Here is a 21,222-nt window from a genome sequence, read left to right as displayed (position 1 = left end):
GATCCTTCTACAAGACTTGCCATGAAAAACAAAGTATGTTCACTGTCTCTACTGCCATCCTTTCTTCCTCTGTACAGGAAACATACAAGTAGCCCTTTAACTTCTCTACCAATTCTTTTAGTATATACCTTCATGCCTCTAAATAATGAGCACAAGTTGCTGCGTGCTGACGTCAGCTCTAGATGTTATCTACTAAATTCCCTCCACGGAAGATGAGGACTGAGCTTACTTCTCAGCCTGGAACCCCATACGTATAAATTCCGATTCCACCCAACAGCTACATCGTCACTTTGGTTGAGTAAATATTTAGGGGTTGAACTGTTACGATTTTAACTGTTATGGACAGCTGAGCCATGAAGTACACACAAGTTGTTTTTCCTCTCCTTTAGTCTTGTTTCCATGGCGTTACTGGTGTTCTTGTCTAGTTTGTCCCTGGACTGCTCCAATGTGCGTTAGTCAATGGCTGCATTTATTACACAGACTCCATCCTCTTTCACGTTATTTTGAGGATTCCCATGTTTTCTCTCCTGTCCCTCATGCCCTCTTCTTTGTTAGCTGATTCCAAAAGTCAGCAAACCATGGCCCCCAGTCAAAGTGTTTTGGTTTGTGTGTTTCTTGTAAGCAAAGTTTGACTTGGGCACGACCATGCCCATTTTCCTGTGTGTTGTCCGTGGATGCTTTCAGGCTACAATGACAGAGTTGATGTTGAGACAGAGACAACATGGCCCCTTAACAAAAAGCTTTGCCAGACCTTCATTTACTCTATCCTTGTGTCAGCATAGCTTATCTATTTCCAAAATGCTACAGGGAAGAATATAAAGATGTTTGAGACTTTGCAGTCCTGAAATATCTTATCTTCTACTTTCAATTACGGTTGACCCTTGAACAACATAGATTTGAACTGCCCAGGTCAACTTATATGCAGATTTTTTTCCCAGTAAATATCGTGCCTATATTTTCATTGCACAGATCTTTAAGTGAACTAAGTGTGGGGAATAGTTTGTGTTCAATTAGAGATCACAGCATGTGAAATCAAAAGAACTAGGGTTTGAGTCCTAATTCCATCCAGACAGTGTCAGCTTCCTGCCTCTGGGTGAATTGTTTATCAGTTCCTCAGTTTTCCAGGCAGAGATAGACATTGTGGGATTTTTTGACTGTTTGGGGGTGGGCACCCCTAACCCCTGCATTGTTCAAGGGACAACTGTGTGATTGCTGAGTTGGCTGGATAGAGAGTTCTAGGCCAAAAAAATAATTTCAGGAAATTTTAATAAACATTTTATTGAAGTGATTGTACAGTAAAGCATAACAAATATTAAGTGTAGTGCTTGATGCTTGTTTATAAAAGATTCACACTCCTGTAGCCCATCATCCAAATCAAGATCTAGAATATCCCCGGTACTCAGAAACCATCCTATGGTCCCCAGCACGGCATTACCCTCCCCTCAAAGGTTACCTTTATTCTGACTTTGCAGTGCAGTTTTGCCTCTTAAAGAAACTCGTATTAATGGAATCACACTGTTTTGTGTCTGTCTTTGTTTTCTCAATAAATCATCTGTTATATTCATCCTTGCAGTTTTGTTGTGTTTGCTCCATGCTGTACAGCATTTTACTGTATGAACAAACCAGACTCTCTTTTTCCATTCTATTTCTGATGGACATCTATGTTGTTTCCAGTTTGGGTCTATAATGAATAGAGCTATTATGTGTCCTTGTACATGTCTTTGAGTGAATATTTAGGCATTTTTGTTGGGTATATAACAGGAATTTCTGAGTGACAGGGTCACACTTACACAGCTTAGTGGATGCTGCTAAATTGTCTTCCAAAGTGATTGTTCCAATTTATATTTCCATCGGCAATTTATGAGCCTTCCAGTTTATCTACATTCTCCCAACATGAGGTATGGTCCTAGTTTAAAATATCTTATTCATTTTAACGGGTGTGTTTTGTATATCATTGGTTTTATTTTGCATTTTTCTGCTGGTCAGTAATGTTGAGTTCCTTAGCATATGCTACTCATAATTTGAATATCCTTTTTTGTGAGAAGGGTCTAGACAAAACTTTCACCCATTTTTCATTGAGTTATTTATCTTTTTTTGTTGATTTGTGGTGGTGCGTCGAAATGACATATTTGTTAGATTAGGTGGCTGTCGTTATGTATGGACCTGTTCCACTGGTTCCGTTTTCTATCTTTGCATCAGTATCACAGTATTTTAGCCGATGTAGCTTTAGACAAGACTTTCTGTCTGGTGGTGTAAGTGCTCCAGCTTCTCCTCCTTCAGGACTTTGTTATTTCCAATTCTTTTGACTTCCCCCATGAATTTTAGAATAGGCTTATCAATTTCTACCAAAAAGTCCCGTGGGATGCCAGTTGAGATTTCATTGACTAGGTAGATCACTTTGAGGAGAACTGACTTTTGTTTCAGTCTCCCAGTCTTCGAAGGTGGTACAGTTGATGCTTATGATTTGTCAAATCTGTATTTCCAAATTAGCTTGCTTGCTAAAATTTGTCAACCCCTAATCGATACTTGTGGAATTTGGGGGCTCGTTGCCGGCATGCTCAGGGTGACGACAATGTTGAGTTGCCTGCTGGACACGTTCCCAGCTGAGACAGAGCCAGGCCTGCTTGTTTCAGTTCTCACGCTGGTAGTAAATAAGCATCCTTTCCATGGTTAATTTAGTGCCGCAGTTTTTGAAGCTTTGTGCTTTTTTGTTGGTGACTTTTCTGTTTCAGACAATGTGGTGCCTCGGGGTCCTCAGCACAAGCAGGCTGTGATGTGCCTTGTGGAGAAATTACACGTGTCAGAGAAGCCTTGCTTAGTCCTCAGTTATTATGGTGCTGGTCGTGAGTTCCGTGGCAATGAATGAATAGCGCACATTAAACAAGGTGTCTTCAAACAGAAACACACAGAAACCAAGGCTATGTACTGACCGCTTGACAAAAATGTTGCCAACAGAGGTTTGCAGGAACCTAACCTCAGATTTCCCTGAGGAGCGATGGTCAGTGTCCACTTACCCAGTGTCTGCAGACTCTATAGAACATAAGTACTGTGAACAACAAGAATCGACTATATTTCCCTTTGTAAACTTGACTTTTTGACTTTAAAAAAACCTGAAGTATAGTTGATTTACCCATATTATATTAGTTTCAGGTGTACAACACAGTGGTTCAGTATTTTTATAAATTATACTCCGTCTAAAGTTATTACAAAATAATGGGTATAATTCTCTGTGCTGTGCAATACATCCTTGTTGCTTATCTATTTTATACATAGCACTTTGTACCTCTTAATCCCCTATCCTCATCTTTCCCCTTCTTGCTTTCCTGTCCCCACTGGTAACCGCTGGTTTGTTCTCTGTATCTGTGAGTCTGTCTCTGTTTCATTACATACATTCATTTGTTTTATTTTTTAGGTTCCACATGTAAGTAAAAGTATTTGTCTTTCTCTGACTGACATTTCTAAGCAGAATACCCTCTAGGTCCATCCATGTTGCTGAAAATGGCAGAATTTCATTCTTCTTTATAGCTGGATAATATTCCATTATATATATACCACATCTTTATCTGTTGATGGACACTTAGGTTGCTTCCATATCGTGGGTAATTTCCCCCTGTAAATCTGGATCTTTAGTTTTTCTTGGCAAATTTTAGTCTTTTTCTGTGTAGAGCTTTGCACACGTTCTGTTAGTGTTTGATTTTTTTTGATGCTACGTGAAATTTAACTTTCTATTTGCTTGTTACTAGTATATAGAAAATAATTCATTTTTGTATAATGATACGGTATCCAGTGACCTTAATAAATTTTCTTATTAATTCTAATAGTTTGTAGATTATTTTGGATTTTCCCCCACATACCATTATATCATTTGTTAATAATTGCAGTTTTACTTCTCGTTTTTTCCCCAATTCACATCTTTTCTACCTTTCGTGCCTTTATCACTCTGGCTGTGACCGCCTATAAAGTATCAAATGTAAGTGGAGACAGAGGATGTGATGGTTAATTTCATGTGTCAACTTGGCTAGGCCACGATACCCAGTTTTTCGTCAAATACCAGGCTACATGTTGCCATGAAGGTAATTTTTAGAAGTGATTTACTACACTTTGAGTAAAGTAGATGACCCTCCACAACGTGGGGGGGCCTCCAATCAGTTATCAGGTGAAAGTCATACAAGAAAAACACCTTGCTGCCCTAAGGAAATGGGGATCTGCCTGCAGCCTTCCTTCAGAGACAACATCAGTTCTCCCCTGTGTCTCCTTCCTGCTCACCTGCTCTGCAGATTTCAGATTTACAAACCCCACAGTCTTTTGGGCCAGTTCCTTAAAATTTGTCTGTCTCTCTCTCTACCAAAAATATTAACTTTTTGGTAGGTGCCATTTATCAGATTTAGGAAGTTCATTCTATTCCTAGTTTACTGATTTTTTAAAAATTATTAATAGGTATTAAATATTAGCAAATATTTTTGTTTACTATCTGTTGTGATGCCTGAATGATTTCTTCCTCTGTCCTGTTAATGTGGTAAATTACAATATTGATTTTCAAATGTGAAACCGAGTTTGCATTCCTAGAAACGGATTCATGATCTTTTAAATGTGTTGGCAGTTTTGATATTTTGCTTCCCTGTTCATGAAAAGGATTGGCCATTTTTGTAACTTCCTTGTCTGGATTTGTTACCAAGATTATTCTAGACTCAGAAAATGAGTTGTTAATTATTCACTTCTTTTCTGTTCCCTGAAAGAGTTTGTGAAGATAGTTGTACATATTACTTTCTATTATTTTAATGCCTGTAGAATCTTTATTTCAATGTCTCTCTAATGGCTTAGAAACAAGAGAAATTTATTTCTCACCATTCTTGATGCTGGGAAGTCCAAGATCAAGATGCCAGCAGATTCAGTGTCTGGTAGTTTCCTCATTCGCACGGCTGTCTCTTCACTGTGTCCTCACCTGGCGTAAGGGGTAAGCAAGATCTTTGAGTTTAATTTTTTTTTCTAGCATCTTGAGGGAAGAGAGATGTTAGATCATTGATTTTCAGTCGACTTCTTTTCAGCCCCCTCTGTTTTTTAGCCTTTTAAGATTATTGATTTCCCTTTAAAATTCCATTAGCAATATACCACAAGTTTTGATACATTGTATTTTATTACTATCTAGTTCAATACATTTTCTAATTTTCATTTTGATTTCTTCTTTAATCCATGAGATATAAAGAAGTATACTGCTTAATTGTGAAATGTTTGGGGATTTTTCTGGTTCTTTTTTTAATTTTTGATTTCTAGCTTAATTCTACTCTGGTCAATCTATGCTGCAGTCTCCTAAGACTTGGTGTATAGTTTATGTTAGTTAATGTTCTATGTGCACTTGAAAAGAAGGTGTATTTTGCAGTTTGAGGCTAGAGTGCTTCATGTATGTCAAATAGATCAAGTATTAAGACCTACTCTGCCCTATTGATTTTTGTGTTTGCTTTTTCTATCATTTACTGAGAAGATGTGTTTAAAATCTCCAATTGTGATTGTGATTTCTTATTTTAGTACTGTTAATTTTTGCTTTATATATTTTGATGCTATTAGGTACATACACATTTAGAATTGTTCTATGTTTTTAAGCTTTTAAAAGTTTCTTTAATACTTAGGTATATAAGCCTACCTTGTGTGAAATTAGCATAGATATACCATCTTGCTTTAGCTAGCATTTGTACGACATACCTTTTTCTTTCTTTTACTTTTAACCTTTTTTATAATTTAAGGTGTGTCTTTTGATACTATCATAAGTTTTTTAAAAATCCAGTATGACAATCATTATTTTCTTTGTAACAATTGTTCCACTTTAATGTAATTCCTAATATATTTGGATTTTAATTTACCATTTCACTATTTATTTCTGCTTTATCTGTACTTTCCTCTTTTATTCTTTTCTCTTGCCGTCTTTTGGATTCATGTATATTTTGTTTATTTTTTCTAATCTCTTATCTTGTATTCTTGAATATTATTATGAATTCTATCAATATTAGTTTTTTTAGTTATTTTCATAGAGATTACAACATGCATACTTGACTTATTAAAGTCTACATTAAAGTAGAATTTATAGCATTTTTTAAGACTCTTACAACACTTTCATCTATTTACCCTTTTTTTTTTGCTATTGTCAGATATTTTAATCCTGCTTATTATATTACTAGTAGTACTTGGTAATTCAATATTAACTTATAGTCACCAAAATAGTTACCACCTCTGGTAGTGCTTTCTTTTTTCTTTTTTTCTTATTTCCTTTCAAAACTTTTTTTTTTTTTTTTTTATTTTATTTTATTTTTTGGGGGGTACACCAGGTTCAATCAACTGTTTTTATACACATATCCCCATATTCCCTCCCTTCCTTGACGCCCCCCCCCCTCGAAGATGCCTTCGAGGGGGGGGGCGTCAAAACTTTTAAAGAATTTATTATCTTCTGATTTCCATGGTTTGTACTGAAAATTCAGCTTCAGCCTTTTTGTTGTTTCTTTCTAGGTTAATATATTTATTTTTCTCTGGCTACTTCTGTGATTTGGTTTTTGTCCTTTTAAGTTGTTTTTTTTTTTTTTTTTTTGCCTTTGCAAACTTTTCTCTAACTCTGATGTGCCTGTGTATGGTTTTCTTTGTAATTATCCTCATTTAAGTTTTTAGAAATTAATTCTGTGGCTTGATGTACTCAGTTTCGGAAAATTGACAGTATCTCTTTAAACATCTTCTGACCCAATCTTTCTCTCCTTTCCTGATGAGATTTCAATTTAGTTATACACTGGACCTATTAATCATGTCCTCTGTATCTTGTATACATTTTCTATTCTTTATCTTTTCCCTTTATGTCCCAATCTGAATTTTTCTACCGATGTATCTTCCACTTCAATAACGTTCTCTTCTGAGTTTAATATAATATTAAAACTTATCTATTAAATTTTTTTTGTATTTTTCAGTTGCAGAGTTTTTATTTCATCCATTTTCATATGGTTTGCCTATGAAAATCTCTGTCATTTCCTTTATTTTTGTAAACACAGTCATAATTCTTTTGAGTTCCATGTATGTTAGCTCTAATATTGAGGTCACTTTGAATCTGTCTCTGTAACTTTTGATTGAATAATAGACATTGCTTACAAAAGATTGTTGAGACTCTGGAAGCTGTTAATCTTCTCTAGGATCAACTTAATTTCCTTCTGCCCAGCAGATACTATATGAACAGGTCACCTTGAAATAGACTGGCCTGTTTCCATATTGCCCTAACTCCTAGGGTGTAAATTTTCTTGGGTCTTATTTGAAATTCTAGAATGCTTACCAGTGTTCTTTCTCCCTGGCAAACCGTAAAATCTGACTTTTGTCTCCCTAGCACCATGAGACCTCCAAATTCTCTGATTTTGAAGCCACTGTTTTATTTTTACCTGCTTTGCCCTAGAATTCACAGTTTAGGCATTGGCCAGTGCCTTTAGAGGAACTCACAGTGGAATGTCAAACTCATTTCTTTTTGATTCCCTTTTGTCTAGGAGCTCACCTCACTAAAGCATTGGCTCCTTGGTAGCCTTGAACCCCAATTCTTGTGTCCCCCTGCCCAATGGTTTACAGCAAGTTCTAGGACATTTGTATTTGGTCAGAACTCTTTGCTGCTCTTCCCCAGCTGTGAGGGAAAAGCGTGGCAAATAAGGTCTCACCTCACTCTTCTCTTCCTCTTGTAAAAATCTTGTGTTCTCAAATGCTGGCTCTTTTGTTATTCTCCAGTACTTTCAACAGTTGGTTTTGTATTTAAATTTTTCTGTTGTTGTTGTATAGCTGGTTCTAATCCACACAGAAGTGAATTCTTGTGAATTACAGATAGAAGTGAATCCTAGCGCATTTTAAGGAATTTGATCTTTTAGTCTCTGACGTTGCTGTTAAGGAGTCAATATCATTTTGATTCTTTACCTTAAAAACATGCTTAGCTTATAGTGTCCTTCATGTTTTCTATATTCTAATGATTTATGGCTACTTGTTTTATCAATTTTTGAGAGAAGATTGATGAAATCAACTGGTTGTGAATTTGTCTATTTCTCCCTTTAGTTCTGTCTTTTTTTGCTTTACACATTTTGAAAGTGTTATCAGGTGCATATAAATTTAAAATTTCTATGCCTTCCTGATGAATTTTTCCCTATTACTATGTAATGTCATTGCTTGGCTTCTTATATTATTCCTAGTTCTAAAATCTACCTTGTTAATATGAATATAGTTACTTCAGCTTCCTCATGATCAGTGTATGCATGGCACATCATTTTCCGTCCTTTTCACTTTTAGTATGTCTGTGTCTTTGTGTTTAAAATTGGTTTCTTGTAAATAACATAGTTAGATCTTCATTTTTTTATGGTGTCTGACATTCTTGTATTGGAAACACAAATTATTAGGGCATACCCTAAACCTACTAAACCAGAAACTTCATGTAATTCTGGTTTATGCTATAGGTTGAGAACCACGTCTCTAGGTGTAACAATATAAATGTGTAACTTATCATAGTCAACCATTAAATAATAATATACAACGTAAGAGTCTTATAGCAGTATACTCTATTACTCTCTTCCTGTTTTTTATGCTAAATTATTAGACATTTTACTCTACATGTATTAAAAATACCAAGTTATTGCTATAATTTTTCCTTTAAATGGTCAATTTACCTAAACATTTTTTAATGAGAAAGAAATTTGAAATGAAAAAATAAAATTTCTAAGTCTTTCTTTCTTTGTTTAGATCTATATTTCCACCTAGTATCCTTTTCACTTTGTCTGAAGAACATCCTTTAAATTCTCTTAGATTTTATTTATCTGTAAAAGTATTTCACTTTTAATTTAGAAATGTATTTTCACTGAGTATGGCATTCTAGAATGATTGATTGTTTTTCTTTTAAGCATTTTAAAGATGCCATTACATCATCTTCTGACTTGCATAGATTCTGATAAGAAATTTGTAATAATTCTTATTTTTTTTCCTACATATATTTTTTTCTGGATGTTTTAAGATTTTTATGTCAATAATTTTATCAATTTAATTATGGTGTACTTGGGGTGTGTGTGTGTGTGTGTTTATCTAATTTGGGGTTGATTGAGTTTCTTGGATCTATGGACTATAGTTTTCATCAAAGTTGGAAAAGTTTTGACCATTAGTTCTTTAAGTATTTTTTGTTCCTTTCTTTCTCTTCTTTCTTTCTGGCTCTCCAGTGACACATATTTTAGACCATTTGCTGTTGTTCCAAATGTCACTTAACATTTTTTCTCTTTCTTTCTCTTCTTTTTTGTCATCATTTTTATTTGTTTTAGTTTCAATAGTTTATGTTGCTATTTCAAGTTTATTGATCTTTATTTCTTCAGTGTTTAGTTTGCTTTTAATCTCAGCTAGTGGTTTTTTTTACTATATTTTTTCTGTAGATGTTCCATTTGGTTCTTTTTTATGTCTTCTATTTCTTTTTAATTATGTTCATATTTTTCTTTACATCTTTGAGCATATTTGAAAAATTTACAATAGCTATTTTAGGATTCTTGTCTGCTAATTCCGTGATTTTTTTGGTCATTTCTGCTTCCGTTTCTATAGACAGGTTATATTTCATGATTTTCTGCTTCTCTGTGTGCCCAGTCAGTTTTGATTAGCTTCTGGACATGTGAAATTTTGTTTCACTTCTAAGTCATGAAGCTTTCAGAGTCACTACTGAATGTTCCATGTGTTCATCAAGGGCTCTGCTCTGGCCGAAGGGAATCGAGCACTGTGTGGGTTCTGAGGGTTGTTTGGTGTACAGCTACCACTTCTTTTCCCAGTGGTGGTTCTTTGCCAGGCTTCTGAAGTTTATGCATGCCTGAATTTGTATTATGTCAAAGACTGAACTCCTTAACTCTACATTACTGGATTCTTTCTCTGTTTAACTCACCTCTTTCTTGTACTCTGCCTTGCAGATTGTAACTGCTTTAGCTTCCTTGAACTTTAATTTGTTTTATCTGCTCAGTGAGACTCCCAGGCACTGTTTCAGTTCTGCCTCCCTTTGCTACAATCTAATCATTCCTTCCACAGAGAAAAACAGGGTAATCATAGGATTTACCTTATTTCTCCCCTTCTCTCAGGGACCATAATCCTGTGCCACTTGTTGCCCAATGTTCAAAAAAATTGCTTTGTACATTTTGTCCAGTTTTCTAATTGTTTCTAATGAAAGGGTAGTCAGGTACTTCTTCAGGTGATGAAGTAGAAACCATACTATGTTTTTGCCAGTGTTAATAAATGGCTATTATTGGTTAACATGATTCAGACCCTGTTAAAAAAAATCTACCACCAATGTATTCTCAACTGACATATCTAGGTGAAAATTTGCTATGAGTTACAGTAAATCTTTGACCCAAGATTTTCAGAAAGTATTTCTGAGGTTCACTCTTACCCTGTGGGTTTAGCTCATGCACTTATCTCTAAAAGAATCACTGTGGCAACAGCACTGTAGTGCTTTGCTTGACTTGGGGTGGGTTCCATGCTCCTCCCCTCGTGTGGACTCACAGCCTTTTCTAGAGCACAGGGCATACGTGCTAAGGAGCCAAATGAGAAACATCCACTGCCAGCAGTGAAGGCACATCAGCAGCTCTTGAGCAGCTTAGTGAGAATTAAGGGCAAATCTCTTGTCTTCACCAAGGCTCAGTCTCCTCATCTGCAAAATAATGGGAACAACTTGCTGATTGGCAGAGTCTCAAACTTATTCATTTTCAAGGTTGAGATCCTTGCTCAGAACTCTCCTTTTGCTTTTTTATGTGTTCTTGAGATTATGATATGGTCACAAGGCCTTCATGTGCTGGACCTTCCTACTTCTATCAAAAGCCCTCTCAATCATTTAAAAAAAAATCAGGGCCACTTTCTCCCTGGTCACTGCTTTCCCATGCATCATGGCCATCTTTGGGCCCCTAAGAGGCATAACAGCCTTGCATTCCAGTGTCTTGTGCATAAGTCTCTATGTCCAGACACCTTTCCTTTACCTCTTTACCTGGTTCACTACGGTCAGGTTTCAGGTGAAGTGTCATTTGTTCAGGAAGCCTTACCTGAAACCTGGTCCTGGTTATGGGATGCTCTTCAAGAGCTACAGTGGGCTCCTGACTGTATTTAATAATTTCTGCAGCTGTCAGGTTGAACGTTGGCACATTTGCTGGACCTTAATCTCCATGAGGGAAGGGGTCTGTGTGTTTTGTTCACCACAGTGCAACTAGGACCCATCAGAGTGCATTGTACACCCTGGATATTCCATGAATATTTAACTCCTGAATGGATTCCTGAAGCAGTGACAAAGTGCATACAGCTGGTTCAAATCTCAGCATGGCTATTTAATAGCTGTGTGACTTGGGTGAATTACTCAGCTCCTCTGTGCTTTTGTTTCCTCATCTGGCATAATAAGAGAACCTAACCATATGGTTGCTATGAGTGTTAAGTCAGTGTCTAGGGGCTGAGAACATGCCTGTCTGCCGTGAACCATCATCAGGTGGTTCAGGCCACCATAAAAGGCCATCCAACATGGACAATGACAGCCAGAAGAAACCCCAATGGCCTCTAGCATCTCACAGCTTTAGCTTTACATTTCATAAACCAAGGACTCTGAGTGTTAACGATGACCCGTGACACCTGCAGGGATGGCCCGAGTGGGTCTAGAACCTCAGGCCTCTGACTTTCCTGTTAGCCTGATTCTCATCCCTGAGCTGGGCCCTCAGCCTGGAATGGGATGGTCTTGCCCTCCAGGGTGAGGTGGTGGCCAGGTGGGTAAGGGGGCCTTTTCCTACCCATCGCTTTTACCTGAACCAAGGTGACTATGTGTCCTCAGAAAGGCCTGGGACATGCCCTAGGGGCCACTGTACTTTAGCCTGGGCAAAGAGCCATCTGAACCATTTTTTAACATTAAAAATATTTGAATGTATAGCCTTTCCCAGTGTGTTAACCAGCACAGGTGTAAGTAGGTATGTCCCAGCTGCACATGGCTTCTCTAGTTTAATGGTGCGTTCATCCTTCCACACAGCCTGAGTAACTTGATAGATTCAGGCTTTCTCATCTCCTTCCTAATTATTGGGAGGATTATCATGATTTGACAGGAATATCTGATTTTATGCATCTTGTCTCTAACAGCTGCCAAAAGTTTCTAGTTCACATTCAACCACATGCTTCAAAGATAAATTTTGAAAATACAGTCATTCAATTACATTCACCTTAAGATTCACAACATGGCTTGGGCTGTGATTTGGGAGTGATTGTTAATATAAATCCACTTTGGAGATAGATGCAAGTACAAATTACAGAATGTCAGGGTGCAATTTGGTTTTGAAGGATTTTTTTAGCTGTTATAAGTAATGAAGGATGCTGAAGATGCATATTCGATTGGATATAATTAAAATCCCTAAGGTTGTGGTTTTTAAAAGCTGCATCTGCCTGTTGTCTGTTGAGTTTCAAGGCAACTGGAATACTTAGAGGATGCTTGTTTTCTCTCTTTCCTATTTCTGCCCTCCTTCCCATCACCTTCATCCTGCCCGCCTTGCAATCAATTCTTCAATCCTTAAACGCTGATATCAAACAGAGTCCTGGGTACTGGGGAGGAGGGACCCACAAGGGAACTGACAGAATCAAATGTGATAAGAGGCTGTCACAGTGCATATCAGGGCACCTAACCCTGCAGTGGTGGGGGGCGGGGGGAGTCAGGAAGGCTTTCTGGGGGGGGTGGTCCACGTGAGCCACTGGGGAAGGTCAAGTCTGCATGTCCACATGGTGATGCCAAAACTGGCCTCTGTACACTGATATCAAATTAATTCTCAGAAATAGAGTATTGGGTGAAGTAGAAAAGAACAGCTTTATTACTTAGCCAGGCAAAGGGGGCCACAGTGGGCAAATGCCCTCAAAATTATGTGTCTCAACCTGGAGAGGGTAGAGTGAAGAGTTTTATAGCAATGGTTCAAAGAGGGTGTGATCAGCTCATGGACATTTGAGGTCATTGGGAGTCAGCATCATCAACCTTCTGGTTCCGACCAGTCTGGGGTCTAGTGCTTGCGGGCAGCATAGGGTTAACGTCCCCCACCTGGTGGGGGTTTCAGTATCTGCAAAACAGCTCAAAGATATTGTTATGTGTATCCCTTGAGGGGGAACCAGGACCCTGCCCCAGGGGCTGCACTATTGCTTTTTGGCTGCTCCTCCCTTGTCTCTGCATCCCTTCTCTTCCCTAATTAGCTACTGTTTGAACCTGCCCTTTGGTACTCAGGGAAGGTCATGGAGGCTGAAGCCTATTCCTTACAAACAAGAAACAGGGGACACAGAAAGACTTTTGTGCCCAGGAACCCCAGATGGTCCTACTCAGTTTCAATGGGACACACTTTGCCCACTTGTACCATCATTCCAGGGCATCAAAATATTTGCAGATTGGCAACAGCCATCCTGTGACTCATGTGATTTAAATAAAACCAAGGATAATGGAAACTAAGCATCATTCAGTCTCTCTCACTTTTGTATCTTTCTCTCTCTGATTCGCAAAGAAATAAAGTTTGTCTTGTGATTCCAGCAATGCCCCTCAACATTTTCTTTTCCCCTTAAGTGTCACTCTGTTTCTCTCTTTCCACACCCCAAACATCCACTTACTCTTTGCCCTAATCAGGATCACGTACTAGGAATAGCTCAGGCCAACTAATTCTTACTCGTGTGTAAATAGTAAGAATCAGTCACTCTTGAGGTATTTTTACAGATATACAGAATCTTTAAGGCAGATAAAAGCATGCCTCCTTATGTGAGTGCTGGACCAAAGGTTTGGAGAATCTTTCCGGACAAGGGGAAAAGGGCTCCAGAGAACATAAATGTGCCAAGGCCCCCAGTCCCCTGCACAGATATCAAAAGACCCCAGAGGTCTGCGGGTGGTGAAGCTGATTCAATGAACTCCCAAGTTTAGAACAACTGGCATCAAAGCAATGTTTAGTGGGTTGGGGTGGGCGAGGTTTATGGCCTGAGGTTGGGGTCTATTTGAAATGTAGGGAGAGCCTGTCTTTGTGAGGGATGATGAGGGATAGTTCATCCCTGGGGAGGGAGTGCAGTTAAGTCCCCCTGAAGGAGGCCCAGACTAAGCCCTGGTTTCAGACAGCTGTTATTCTATGCCTTTATCACTTTGCTTTACTTTGGTCTTTGTTTGCCTGTTTCTAACAACACAGTGCAAGTGATTGTTGATTACAGATAGCATCAACACTTTCACTAACATCTTTTTCTTTTTTCCTTATTGGGGAGATAACTTGATTTTTTTTTTTTTTTTTGCCACATTGCGTGGCTTATGGGATCTTAGTGCCTCTACTGGAAATTGAACCTGGGCCCTCAGCAGTGAAAGAGCGGAGTCCCAACCACTGGACTGCAGGGAATTCCTGATAACTTGATTTAAAAACAAAGCAAATAAGCAAAACATGCATCGAAGAACGATTCCCCAGAAGCAGTTTTGTTCCAAATGCTAGGATTTAATTGAACGTCCCCTTCCAAGCCATCTTACCTTGAATTTTTCCCTCTTATTTTTAAAGAAATGCTTAGCCACCCCGCTTTAGAAGGTATGAAAGGAAAGTGAATATGAGGGCTGGGAAATGAGTTTGTCTTCCCACAGGTGATGACTGTCTCTGGGAACCAGAAGGAGAAAGAAAGTTTACCAAGCTGGTATTTTTTAAAACACAAAATAGTTGTTTTAGAGGACAAGGTAAGATTTAATTTAAACAACAACAACAAAACCATTCCCTAGAGCCTCCACATTTGTAAAACACACCTGTGAATAGCAAGTGCCCCAGGACTTGAAATTCCACTCTTCCTGGGTCTGCCTGAGGCCCACGGCTTTGGAAGTGCCCCCGCAGGGCGGGTGTTGGCTGGGTCCTCCCTGGGATGCCAGAGGTTGAATCCCATCACTTGAAATTCACTTTTGTTCATGTCACAAGAACTGGTGTTTTAAGGCATCAGTGCTCATGGGCAACTATTTTCACATTTCCCCATTCCCTGTTGCTGAGTCCTGCAGACCAGCTGTTTTCTAGACCGCAGAAGTGAAATCTGACTCTGCGTGGGGGCGTGTCAGCCGGTCCTAACAGCTGTGCAGCATCCTGGGTGCGTCTTGACCCTGGAGGTGGTGAAGGCCAAGGGGAGCCTTGTTTAGAAGACTTGGAGGAGGCGGTCTGGCCGGGGAGACTGCGTGGGGGTGCCTGTTCTGGAGGCCAGTGTCTGTGGGGACCACTGCTATAGATGGGGACCACTGCTGTAGATGGAGACCACTGCTGTAGATGCGGGGGGGTTGGGGGGGGTCAGGCGGAGGATGGGTGGACTCCCAGGAGAGTCCCCGGGGACATTTGGAAATGTGTCATAAATGTGCCCATTTTATCCAAAATGTTTCCAAACAGTTGCATGTAAATCACACTGTTACAGAGGAAAGAAGCCTAATAATTCTTGATGAGCTTGCCATTTTTAAAGAAAACATTTCACAAAGTCTCCATGAATTTGCCCTTCATGGAATCGGATCTGCCGCAGGATATGGTCCCAGGGCACAGGGTGGCCAGCTGGAAGTGGAAGTTCAAAGTATGTCCATCCACTGCTCCTGTGTGATTTCTGTTTCTGCAGGCGCTGTTTGCACAGGGAGTGGTCACTTTTCTAGCCTCTGGGAGACCCTTTTCTCTCTTCCCACCTAGAGTGTAAATTGGGTCAGGAGCAGGGGGAGGCACAGAGGACCCCAAGGCGGATGTGTGGGGGGAGCAGCTGGGGGATGAGGGAGTTTGAACCCTGGGTGATGGAGCGTCCTTTCTCAGGGGTGAAGGAAGTGGAAGGGTATGTGGAGTCTTCTGTTTCCGGCAGCTTCCGCTGAGCTGTATGGTAAGGAATCTTGCACTTGGAAAACCTGTTTGTTCTAACCCCCCCCAACCCCCCCAGGACACTTTATTTCCGGATCCTTTGGCCCCTTTCCCCTTGTTATTTTATGGCCAGCACGCCTCCAGATCAGGAACTATTTCAGGGCATCCCTGCTCCTGCTCTTGACAGAGAGAAACCTTCAGGGCATTTGCAGCCTTCCAAATAGCAAAGGCACAAAATGCTTGTTATTTTATCTTCAGAGTCGAGAATGTGTTTGGCAGCTGTGAACCCCCGCACAGGCTCCCTGGGAAGTGGCTTCGATCAGGGCAGTCATGTCTTCAATAAGGGGCTGCAGGCAGCAGACACGGGGCTGAAACTTCCAGATCTGCTGGGTGTAGAGTCTTGAGTTCTTACAAATATCTACTCTAGTCACAGGCCCTCCCCGGCCCTCCTCCCAGACCCAAAATGGGGCCAGGATGGTTTTGGCCACAGGAAGGTGCACTGGGTACCACAGGAGGGGACCTCCATCTCACGGCACATTCCCTCCCTCCTTTCTCAGCTGCGGGGGCCCACATTGGAGCACAGGAGGCTTCTCTGCCAGTGAAGGAGAGAGATGGATGCTGCAGCCTTTGCTCTGCAGTGACAGACACAGCACAGTGCAAAGGTGATGGTGGTCGAGGGTGGGGGGGAAGCCAAGCCACTGCCCTGGGTTTGCAAGATGCAGCTTCCCCTGGAGACAGGATGGTGTGAGGTTTAAATGAGATTGTGTAGATGTAGACTCTTGGCCAAGTGACTGGCACGTGGAGGAGTTAGCTGGCTGTGGGCTTATGTGCACTGGTTTATTTGCAAAGACGGAGCTCTTGTTTTGTGTCAGGTACCAGGAATGCAGCAGCGAGCAAGACAAATCCCTGGCCCTCATGCAGGAGAGCAGACAGTGAACAAACAGGCCAGTGCGACCTTTCAGATAGTGACTCCTACACAAGGCAGGTGGATGAAAGGAGAGCTCCGGGCTGGGGCGTGCGACCCCGGGGGGCGGGGAGAGGCCCTGGGGTGCGTCCCGTTTGCACCCGCATCTGACTCACAGAGGAGGCACAAGTTCTGAAGGGTCTTCCCTCGGGCAGAGCTGAGTCCAGTGCACCTTCCTGCTCCTTCCCAGGGCCTTGGGGACCTGCCTACTCCTCCCCCGCCACCGACCTCCTCTGGTATCTCTGCTTATCCCTCTACATTTACATCCACTCACCTTGACCATCCACATCGTGAAGCCTGCACCCAGCTAGGACGTAAGGAAAGGGTGAGGGCTGCTGAGAGGAATTTCAGACAGCTGGGTTCAGGAGGGCTGCCTGCTATGACCACTTGCTGGAAGAAGTTACCGAGGATGTGCTCCAGGACCAAATGCCAAGATGCTAATGCCAGCTGGGGTGTGGTCTTTTGGCCAGGGGTCTGGTACCCCTGATGGGAATTTGACTGTTGAAGGAGGGACACGAAGACCCAGAAGCAGTCAAAACACCGGGTTTCAAAGTGGCGGGAGCCCCAGCCTGCTCTCCATCCTTCTAGACACCACAGGAGCTGCCCTGTGGCTTTGGCTCTGATTAGCCTGAGTTGTTGTTGCTGGTTATTTACTTTGGTAACTCACAAACAACATGATACCAAATGATTTGAAAAGTATTCTTAAAGGAAAAGAGGTATAATGTAGAAAAATGTGAACACTAAAATTGCAGACAATTTCAACAAGACAGCGGAGCCCAGGGTGGAGGAAAAGGGAAAGCTTGCTGAGCTTCTTACATTGCTTGAAGGGTGGAAGAAGTGCTCAGTTATGATTACTTCTCAATGTTGAACAAAAGGTATGGTCTTCAATAGGTTTGTTAAAAACGTTAGAAGTATTTGAAAAAGCATAGATACATGTATATGTGTAATTGACTCACTTTGCTGTACACCTGAAACTATTACAACATTGTTAATTAACTAGACTGCAATATAAAATAAAAATTTCTGAAAAGGAATTAAAGTACAGTTTATGCTGGAGATTAGGGGCGCCTATCATTTGGGAGAATTTAGGAAAGGTCCCCCAAATTTTGTCTTTAATGGCATCCATGAGGCCCACAGCCTCAGATCGGTATTAAACCAGTAGCTCCTTTGGGGAATAAGAATGTGAATATTTGCTGGGGCCAAGGGGTTTAAGTAGCTGTTGTGTTGGGCTCCATAAGCTTGACTGCTTTCTATGTGTCTTATATAATAATAAATAAATAATAAATAATAAAGTATTTTTGAAAATTAAAAAAATATTGAAAGTAAGCACAAAACAAGAGTCAAGACTCACAAATCTGCTTTGAAAATGCTGTAATGGTGTTCTCTTATAAAACAAATACCCCAGTTAAGTTACACAGAAGGGTCAAAAATGGGGGTTGATATAAGATATAAGAACAAATGTCAAACAAATAAAGTTTTAAGAGTTCTATGACTATGAAAAATAAGAGTCAGCCGAAAACATTTCATGGGACAATGAGAGGTGTTTTCTATTGATGAAATCAACACTCCATCAAATATTTAAAACTTTAGTCACCTAAGAGAATAGCATTGAAGTCTATGTAACGCCAAAACTATGAGTTCAAAAAACAAGTGAAGGTATAGAATATAAAATACTATATTTACATCACATATATCTCCAGAACACAATACAACAGGGAAAGACTATGCCCACGGACTATTTGTAAAAACTTAAGTCACCAAGAAAAGCTCAGTAAACACCAAAAAGCAGAAATCAAAAGTCACATTCTCTGAGGACATTGCAATAAAACTAGAAATTAAGAAACAAAAGGAAAGAATCTGAAAAAGAGTGCTTATATGTATGTGTATAACTGATCCACTTTGCTGTACACCTGAAACTAACACAACATTGTAAATCAACTATAATCCAATAAAAATAATAATAAAAAATTTTTAAAAAGGTAAAATGAGTTAAAAAGCAAAAAAAATTTAAAAAAGAAACAAAAGGAAATCAAACAAAATCTATCCACTTGGAATTTTTAAGAGCAGTGTTCTGAAAATTTCTTGGAATAAAGAGGGAAGAAAGTGATATCAAGACCATTTAGAAGCAAGGAGCAACAATGAGGCACTATATGTGAGTATGAAAACGTAAGTGATGGGGCCAGAAAGGGGCAGGAGAGGGTGTAGAGTCTTGTTTATTAGACAGTGTAAAAGACTGAAGGCAAATTAGTTAGACTTAACTCCAGAGGCAATGAAATGAAAAAAAAATTAAAACAAAGTCACAAGTACACACGTAATGAAATAGAAGAGTGAAAGTACAATAGACTTGAGCAAGAAATTGTAAGTGCTTTCCTGGAAAAGATCAATGAAATAGAAAACCCCTTGGCAAGTCTGATAATAAAGCTGAAGAAAGGAAGGAAAGACAGAAGGAAGGAGGGAGGGAGAGAGAGATGGAGAGAGAGAGAAAGAGGACCACAAATGATGAGCATTGGGTGTAAGAAGGGAGTTTTACCTCCGATAAACCTTTATTTACAAAAGCAGATGACCTGCTGGATTTCATGCATGGGTCACAGTTTGTTGATGCTTTTTTTTTTAATTTATTTATTTTGGCCGGGGGAGGGATGCAGGACATTTACTCACACTGACCCAATAGGTACAACCCCTGACACAACGCAGTATGTTCCAAACATGTAATAATGATAGATGAAATATAGAAAGAAGAAACTGGAAATTCTCTGGCCATCCAGTCTTTATGATTCTGTGCTTTCACTGCCAGGGTGCAGGTTCAATCCCTGGTCAGGGAACTAAAATCCTGCAAGCCTCATGGTATGGCCGAAAGTAAAAATAAGTAAATTAATTAATTAAAAAAATAAAGGGGAAACTAAGATACCGAAATTCAAAACAGGATGAACATTTTCATGAAGCAGAAAAGAGAACAAAACCAGCAATGCAAAGCCGTGCAGTGTGGAGCAGGGCTGAGGGGCCGGGTACTTCTCTCTGGGTCTGCAATAACCTGGCCGACCCGGCTGGGGGGTCAGCTCCTGCGGGAATGGAGGGTTGCTTCACCAGAGAGGAGTGACCAGACGGTGGTCGGAAGGGAGTGCCTTTTGTATTAGAGGCGCATGCAAAATTGGCTGCATGCAGACTGCTGTTTCTTCTAAGACGGCCACACCCCAGTGGGCCTTCTGGAAAATTGGAGATATTTTCGGTTGCCACTATGATTGGGGAGCCTTCTGCCTTTCAGCAGAGGGGCCAGAGATATCAGGCCTTCTGCCACTCTCAGTTCCCCCGCACAACGCAGAACTGGCCTGCTTTGAATGTCTTGAAGGACTATCTCCTTTATAGCCATAAATCAATGGTACTTTAGAAGATGTTAATACTGAAAAATTTTTATAAAGTACTGTGCAAGATGTCCATCAGCGTTGACAATGATTTTTATGGATAGAGAATCTTAAGTGGAACAAAAATATTGTGAATTCTGTTTTTTTAATTTATTTATTTATGTATTTATTTATTTTTGGCTGTGTTGAGTCTTCATTGCTGAATGCAGGCTTTCTCTAACTGTGGCGAGTGGGGGCTCCTCTTCATTGTGGTGCGCCGCTTCTCATTGCGGTGGCTTCTCTTGTTGTGGAGCACCGGCTCTAGGTGCACGGGCTTCAGTAGTTGTGGCTCAAGGGCTCTAGAGCACAGGCTCAGTAGTTGTGGTGCACGGGCTTAGTTGCTCTGCGGCATGTGGGATCTTCTCGGACCAGGGATCCAACCCGTCCCCTGGATTGCTAGGTGGATTCGTAACCACTGCGCCACCAGGGAAGTCCTGAATTCTCTTTTGTTTTTGTTTTTTAAACTGGCTTAAAATGCACCCTTGTTACCTCCCAGTTTCTGTGGGTCAAGAAGCCAGGACTGGTGTGGCTGGGTCTTCTGCTGAGTCTCATTGGGCAACCGTCCAGGTGCCGGCCAGGTTGCCAGGTTGCCTGCCTTTCTGGATCCTTCCTTTCTGGTCCTCTCCCCAGCTCACTCGGTTGTTGGCAAAATTCAGATCCAGTCTCCGGCAGTCATAGGGCTGAGGTTTTCTCGCACGTTTGCAGGCATGGGCTGTTTTCAACTCTGCGAGGCTCCTGGCAGCTCCTCGCGGGCTCCGTGCTTACTGCTAAGCAACTCAACACCAGCGAGAGAATCTCTCCATGATGCACGTTACAAAATCCATTCTCTGTTTGCCTTCACCTATGGAAGCCTGTGGTCTCTAAGACAGTCTGTGTGTTCGACTCAGCATGTGGTGACATTGGACACAGATTCCCTGAAACTTCATTCCTGTGCTGTGCCCTGTTACCACGTGGAGCCTGATTTTGAAGCTGCTCTTGTAAAAGGCCTGGCACCTTTGTGAGGATATCTTGATATCTCCTGTCCTTTTTACTTTGGCCATGT

The sequence above is a fragment of the Hippopotamus amphibius genome, chromosome 4, assembly GCF_030028045.1.
Source record: "Hippopotamus amphibius kiboko isolate mHipAmp2 chromosome 4, mHipAmp2.hap2, whole genome shotgun sequence".
Taxonomy (NCBI): Eukaryota; Metazoa; Chordata; class Mammalia; order Artiodactyla; family Hippopotamidae; genus Hippopotamus; species Hippopotamus amphibius.
This window is presented reverse-complemented; position numbering follows the sequence as displayed.